Source organism: Cornus florida, unplaced genomic scaffold (assembly GCF_030987335.1).
Source record: "Cornus florida cultivar Cherokee Brave unplaced genomic scaffold, ASM3098733v1 CherokeeBrave_3.0.0_Hap2_Chr11, whole genome shotgun sequence".
Lineage (NCBI taxonomy): Eukaryota > Viridiplantae > Streptophyta > Magnoliopsida > Cornales > Cornaceae > Cornus > Cornus florida.
In genome coordinates, this window is record NW_026775581.1 from 27,193,516 (window position 1) to 27,201,829 (window position 8,314).

Below are 8,314 nucleotides of genomic sequence, written 5' to 3' on the forward strand. Positions count from 1 at the left end.
AGAAAATGACTTAAACGTTCCTTGAGACTCACGTGATATGTAAAACGAGACACGAAAAATAAATAAAATAAAAATAAAAAAAATTCAGAAAAATTCGGGACATTACAATGAATGCTTAAAGTTTCCAACGAATCAAATAACTAGTTTTATCATGTCAAGAATCATTCAACTTTATGAATTTATCTTTCGCAAAATATTTTTGATAAAATAACTTTCAATATCTTCCGATTTGGATGATCCTTTGTATGAGTCTCAATTGTCTTATAAAATAAAATTGTTATTAAATATCATGGATTTGTTGTGTGGGGATCTCTTAGACCTTAGTACTTTTGAAATATTATTTTTACTTTAATAAATTCTCCATTATCAACCCTGGCCTATAAATATCCAAAATATTTTATATATATTTCTTTTCTTTCACCTTTAGTTGTTGTTCACCATTTTCAATGTGGTTCAACTTCCGACTCACCGAATATATATTACTTCACAACAACTTGCACTTGGGAGCATTATTAAAGTCATAGCACGCACCGATATACACCGATATGCACCGATAGTTAATGGAATGTATCTACTAGTGCTCTAACCTTAAAGTGGGAGATTGTTGAGGTTGTGAAGCCTGGTCCCTTGTCAGATTACAGTTTTGGAGAAGTCCGAGCGATCACACTTTTACAGATCAATCGCACTTGTGTGAAGTGAAGTCTGACTGTTCATATTTTTAACGATCGGTATATCCAACTTGTATCAACCATGGTATTGTGTAGTATCCGATCAATCGCACTTTTGCGGACTTTTCACACTTATCTCACAACGGGAGTTCACCGATTGCACTTTTGCGGACATGTTGCACTTGTCTCACAACGGAGTTTTGAGAAGTCCGACTAGGCGCAATTTTGCGGATTGGTTGCACTTGCCTGATATGTGCAAAAATTTATTTCCTCATTTGATTTTCTCTTTCTAAAAGGTGTAGACTTTGTGGGAGTGGGATTCCTTTGTAAGGGGGGTTTTATATCAACCCTAATCAATGCCCATTAGCATATGTGTATATTTATATTGACTGTGTGTGTGTAAGAAAGAGAGATGGTGTTAATGGTGATGGAAAAGAAGATGAAGCTAAAATAGATGCCCCTTTTCTAAATTAAAGAGTAAAGTTAGGTGTAAAAAGAGGAAGAAGAGAACCGAACCCAGAAACACCTACTGCAAGTCCATCAATAGTTGAAGACCAAACATGTTAATGTATTTGTAATCTTTCCAAGCATGTTGGTTTTTGTATTAATGTGAATTGTTTAAGATATTTTTTTGTGCTTCTTTAATAATTATTTGTTATCTTATGGTTTGTTATTTGGTTTGTATTTTTGCATTCTTAGTGTGTAAAAAAGGCCTTGAAAATATAAGAAGACCTTGAAGAAACTTAAATTTGTTATAGTGGTTTGAACTAATCATAATTTTTCTATTTTGTTGATAGATTACATGTGACTGGGATTATCTTTTTGACTTTTTGTTGCAGGCCATTAACTATATATTTTGTTTCATATGGGCTCATGATAAACTCACTTTTGTACTTTTGGTTCTTACATGGGATTAAATTTATAGATCTCCCATCTTCCCATTGTTGGCAGATTGCATGTAGTTGGGCTTATTAGCTTTTTTACATCTTTTTGTTGCAGACCCAGTGACTATATTTTTTTTGTTTCATTGGGCTTAAAACAAACTCACTTTAGTACTTTTGATTCTCACAAGGGATTGTATTTATGGATCTCCCATCTCCCCATTGTTGGCAGGTTACATGTAGATGGTATTAGTTTTTGTTAGTGAATTTTTTCTAAGCCCATCTCCCTATATTGTTGGGTATAAGTTTAGTCATTCTCTATGTATATGAATCTCGTCTTGATCCCATATTTGGAATATGTATGGATGATTGGATATATGAAATAATATTTTACCTTTTCATTTGTATTAGATTGTATATTTTGTAATTGATAATTTGTTTAATTGACATGTTTGGTATTACTGAGAAAAAAAGATGTCTTATAAATTAGTTTATTAAGAGGAAGAAAAACATTATTGAGAACAAAAAAATAAAACCAAATTATGATTTTTAATGCATTTATCCACAAATTTTAAAAAATTGGCAACTAAAAATATTTGTTGTTAAATATCAACACTTGTGACAAAGGTAGTTTTGTTGCAAATTGTACTAAATGAGGTGACAAATATATTTTTGTTGCAAATTGCATTATATTAGGTAACAAATATATTTTTGTTGCAATTGTTTTATCTTTTAGTGGCAAATTCAATTTTGTTGCAAATATATACATTTTTAAAAACAATCTACTTTTGTTGCAAATAAATACATTTTTAGAAACAATCTAATTTTGTTGCAAATAGATACATTTTTAGAAACAATCTAGTTTTGTTGCAAATTATTGCATATTTAGTGACGAAATTGCTTTTGTTGCAAATTATTGTATATTTAGCAACAAAATGTTGAAAACGTGGGCATTAAAAACATAAACATTGGATGAGGTTTGGAATAGATTCCGCTAATAATTTTTTGCGGATCTCTAGATGAGCACGTTTCTCTCCGTAAGGAGATGAACGTGGTATATTTACTTTCTCAAATCCGTTTCCGGGTGAATGAGAAATTAGCTCCAAAGTGTGGTGTTTTGATAAGCCTAAATAGGTATGCAAAATGTGGGAAGTGTTTGTCCCACGTGGAAAAAAATGTTGAAACTAATTAAAATTTAAATAAACCAAATTTAGACTTGGGCTTTGGCTTAGGCCTAATTGCTTGGGCCTAATTGTAAAGTCCAATTATTTTTTTTACTAAATAGAATCTTGAATTGGGCCTTTAATTTTGGGCTGGGCATATTTAAATGGGTGGTTAGTTTTTTAATTTAAATTAAAAGTTAGTTTTTTTTTTTTTTTCCAAAGGGTTGCATCTGTTTTTCAAAGAGTTGCATCTATTTATAAAAGGTTGCAACTCAAAACTAACAAACATAACTATTCATGTGAACCATTGCAACCTATTGGAGTGGATGTGTCTATTGGTAAACAGACACCATGTGAACCATTGCAACCTATTGGAGTGGATGTGTCTATTAGTGAATAGATACCATGTGAACCATTGCAACCAATTGGAATGGATGTGTCCAGTGTGAAGAGACACATATAAATGGTTGTGTCCAATGATGAAGAGACACACCCAATCCAAAAAGACACATTAATTAAAAACTACTTTTTAGTTTTTTCCAAAGGGTTGCACCCAATCCGAAAAGTCACCTTGTTACCTATAAATATCTCCCTTTGGATCATTTACAAATCATTCATTTTTCAATTTCTTCTATCTCCCTCTCTAGACTTGAACCCAACCCAAGTGAGTTCAAACCATAGGTTAAGTGGTCCGAACCACTTAGACCCTAATTCAATTTTATCGAGCTATATTAAGATTGGTCCAAACCATTTGGTTCGGGTTGCACCCAATTTAGCATTTATATAGTATAGATGTATTTTTGAGTCAGGGAGAGTATTAACGGAAGAGGTTCGCCGTATCCACGAGTTTGTAGTGCTGCTACTGGTGGATGTAGACCGTTATATCCTGGGAGATAGATGCCACTGAGTCCGTTAGCACCATAGTGGAGCGAATCTGTCTTAAGGACATAGTATCCAATACTAGCCTCGGTCCAGGTTCTTTATTTATTATTTATTATTTTATTATTTTATTTTACATATTTAATTAAATATATAGTTGCATATTTAATTAATCATTTCTTAGCATATTGTTAATTATCTCATAGCATATTAGTAGAAGGGTTGTTATATCTTAAATGTCACATGAAGCATATATTCTTACCAATACAAAATTCCTTGGATTGGAGTTGTATTAAGCAACAAATGATTAACCTTTTAGCAACAAAAGTCTTTTACCAACAAAAGTCCTTGAAATAGAGTTGTATTAAGCAACAAATTTTTGGAGAAATAGAGACAAATTATTTGTTGCTAATCATTGTATCTTTCGTGACAAGTAAATTTTTTATTGCAAAAGATTAAACTTTTTGTGACAAAAGTTTTTGTTGCATAAAACCTTTTACAACGAACTTATAGGGACAACCTCACCACAAAATTTTTTTGTTGCAAAAAGTTTTTTGCAACAAATTGTCCGTATTTAGTGACAAAAAGTTTTGTTGCAAAACACCAAATTTCTTGTAGTGAAAAGAGTGAGAAAAATTGTGTTGTATCGGCCATTAGATTAGAGAAATTGAGAGAAAGAGTGTTCGCCATTGTAAGACCCTATCTTATTCATACTGAATTTGTTTAGTACACTTTGTAGGCGTAGACAAAACGATTTTGCCCCAACCAACCGCATATATCTTGTGTTCTTTTGTGATTGTTTATTCTTCATTATTACTTTATTGTATGTGTGATTTACTCCTTAAACAATCGTTGTTTGTCCACGCTTCCATACCCAACAATTAGTATTAGAGCTTCTGTCACACCCAACACCTTATATATAAAATGATATTACATAGTGCTTAGTAATGAAAATTGATGAAGTATCAAGTTCATTGTAAAAACTAAAAAATAAAAATAAGCTTACTTTTTAATGAAAAAGAAGAAGAGTAAATTATAAAAAAAGAAATATATATATATATATATATATATATATATATATATATATATATATATTTTATGTACCGACCAATACAATGTGCATCCTATTAGAATATATTCTATAATATATTGTTACCATATATTATTAGAATATATTCTATAATATTTCATTACCGTATATAGTATTAATTTATATGGTAATTATCTTAACCTACCCTCATTACCCTATATAACATTACCTTATATGGTAATGACTTGCTTTTCACACATGATCATCTTTACTATATAAACCCCGACGTACTCTTGTACACACATCTCATCTTACACATTAATACAATACAGAGTTCTATACTCCCTTTCTTATTTCTAACATGATATCAGAGTCTTTCGAGCTGTGGTAAACAATCTACCAGTTTATCGTAGTCACCGTCGAGTTTGGTACCATTAGCCCCATCCACGGCGATGGCGCTCAACCAACACGCTTCCGCACTACAAGATCTTCATATGCCCCATTCAGGGATGCGTCGTTGTAAGTCTTCCTTCGGGAAACCCAACGAGATGGCTCGTTTAGCGAAGCCTCGCCTAGGGATGCCCCGTATAGGGAAGCCTCGTTGTTTAACGAGATGCCTCGTTCAGAGATGCTCAACTTATTGGATCAGCTCTGTTATCGCGCCACCATGCGCCTCAAGTGGTAATCATCTTTCATGTGCTTTCACACGCATTAGCGGTAATCCCGCATTTCAACGTGTCGGATCAGCTCCGTCATCGTGTAATACCCCTAATTTTAAAAGGATAGTTCTGACATTTATTTAATTATTTAATCCTTTATTTAATTGTTTAATTGCATGTTATTTTATTGGTTATTTTAATTGTGTGTTTCTTTTATGATTATTTACATTTGATTTTGTTTTAATTAATTGATTAAAGTGTTTTGTTTTCTTTTATTGTAAATTGCTTTAAATTAAATTGTATTATGATGTTTTATTTGACTTAATTGATAATTGGTTTTATTTAATTAAATTGGTTTAGATTAGACTTGTGTTTTTCTATATTTTCACGTATTAGCCGACATAGGTTATAACTTAGGTTATTCTTGGGCCGATTAAGTGTTGCATTAGGGCTCAAATTATACAAGGATTAGGGTTGGATTACTAAGCCTATAAATATACATGTACGAGTTCTACCTAGGGTTTTAAAAACAAAACCCATATACGCAGTAAAAATACAGAGAGCAACGGTTGTGGTTTTAAGAAAACAGAGAGTGGAAACTTGAGAGCTTACAGAAAGGGATTGAGGAGGGAAGCTAGGGTTGTGGGTTTCAACTAAAACTAAACCAAGAGTGACGAAGGTGAAACAACAGTCGGAAACTTCGTCGGAAAATTCAGGAGACGACAGTTTAGAGTTTCAAATCTGAAACTTAAGGCAAGTTCTGTTCTGCTCTATCTCTTTAATCTGTGTTCTGTGCATGTTTAGGAAGACTCCAGGAATTAAACTAAGGTTTAATTATAACCTTTATGCATGTTTAATTTATGTTTCAATTCATGGAATAAACCTGTTCTTGGTTGTTTTAACAAGATAGTAATAAAAACTGTAACTTTGTAACCTTGCTCCATTGAGTAACAGTTTGTTTTTCAATTCAAGTTTTGATTAAATATCATTGTATATCCTTGTTTTATAATCAATCTGGAATTAGAATAGACCTTAAAAACATGTAATAAAAGTACTACAGAGAACTGGTACTTACAGGAATCGGAGAAGACGAAGTTTAAACGGACAGAAGGCTGTTAAGAGAGGAAGAAGAGGCTTCCAAAACCCTTATAGCTGGCTCCCAAAGAGGAGGATCCGGATCTTGGTGCACTAGAGCAGGCTCTAGATGGGAAGAGCAGGCTCAACTTTTTTCTAGAGTCTGCTTTTTCTTTAATTACCCAGAATGTTGATTTTAAGGTCCGTTTGGGCTGAAAATTGGTTTTTTAAAATTATTTAAAAGCTACTGGAAGGTGTAAATCATTGCCAAAGACTTATAAAAATGTTGGGAAGCATGGTTACGAGTAGGTATTGAGGATGGAATTAACTTTAGTTTAAATAGAGAACCGTAGGAGGATGTTTGAAGAATTAATTTTCTTTTGTCTATTATTTTTGAAATTTTGATTTCTCTGTATAATCTTAAACTGCTAGTTATATTTTTATTATGGTTTAAGTATATAGTAGTATAACTAGATGTAAATGTGGATGGAATTAACTGATGATTTAAACTGGATATAAATTGCATCAGTTATGACACTGTTTAGAGAAATAAATTGCATACTTTTGTTTTGTCATTTAACGGACTGGAATTGGGATTTTTATTTATTACTGTTTTAATTATATTTAGACAGTTTTATAAGCATAGTAAATTATTGGAATTATTTATGTTTGGTTGGAAGTAAATTGATATAACAGTTTAGTTAATTTTATCAATTAATGGATTTGATGCATGATATAAATGCTATGTTTCAAAATTAGCAAATTTAATAGTTGAAATATAATTTCTAGGCTTGGACTGAATGCATAAGTTTTATATTTATGGATTAATTTGGTTTGTGCATATTTTGGGAGTTGGGTTGATGACTATCTAGTACTGTTTTATCAACTCTGTTAACTGGAGGATAGTATGTACCGGTATGGGACGGTGACATACTAGATATAGACTAGTTCAGACATTAGGCCTACCTAAATTGGGATTAAGGTATGGATTAATCATAAAGGTTAAGTCCATCACCTACATGTGTCATATCAATTGTGAATTGAATGACCTACTATGGTTTGAGGATGGATTTGTTATACATATATCAGACCACTATACAGATGGATGGTATACTGTATTAGGAGGAGTTCAGACTTTATATATATATATATATATATTATATGGTGCCGTGGTATGAGCTTGAGTCTCATGACCATGGTTAAGGCGCGTATATCGCCTAGGATGGATAACTGGACATAGGTGTTGTTCCTTGGTAGGTCTAAGTACTCATGCTCACCTTAGGGTGCGTATTCGCATGTTGCATTCTATTTAGGCTGAGACAGACCTATTGGACTAGCGAGCGTCCTATAGTGTGTACTATACACTTATATAGACTACTCTAGATATTGTTGAGTCTTCCTAGGATGTATCTGCGTATCGGATTACTGTTTAGATTGTAGTAGATCAGGACTTGCATGTGGGCCTGACCCACTTCTTTATTTTTTAGGTGTTCGCCAGTTCCAGGGTTAGAGCTTGGACGTGCAGAGCAGATACAGATATTCATTTCTCCGACTATGAAGGAATCTTCTTTATGTTAGTTTTAGACTTTATTTTTATTGTTTCAGTTTCGGTTTGAGAATCTTTAATAAGGGGTCCAATGGATGGATTTCCAAATTGTAAACCTATGGAGTTTGGATTTAACAGATTTCAATAATTATATTATTTTAAGGATTTTCAAGTAGCATTTTTTCAGCTTATTATTTTTATTTCTTATTTTATCTTATATTCTGTGTTCGGTTACATATTAATTGTTTGATATCACTCAGGTTTGGCCCTGGACCTGATCAATCCGTGTCTCAGATCCGAGGGGTATCACACATCGTGCCCCATCAGTGGTCATCAGCTCCGTCACTGTGCCATCACGCGCCATCAGCGGTCATCGATCATGCGCTCACACGCACCTTCAACGTAGTGAATCTT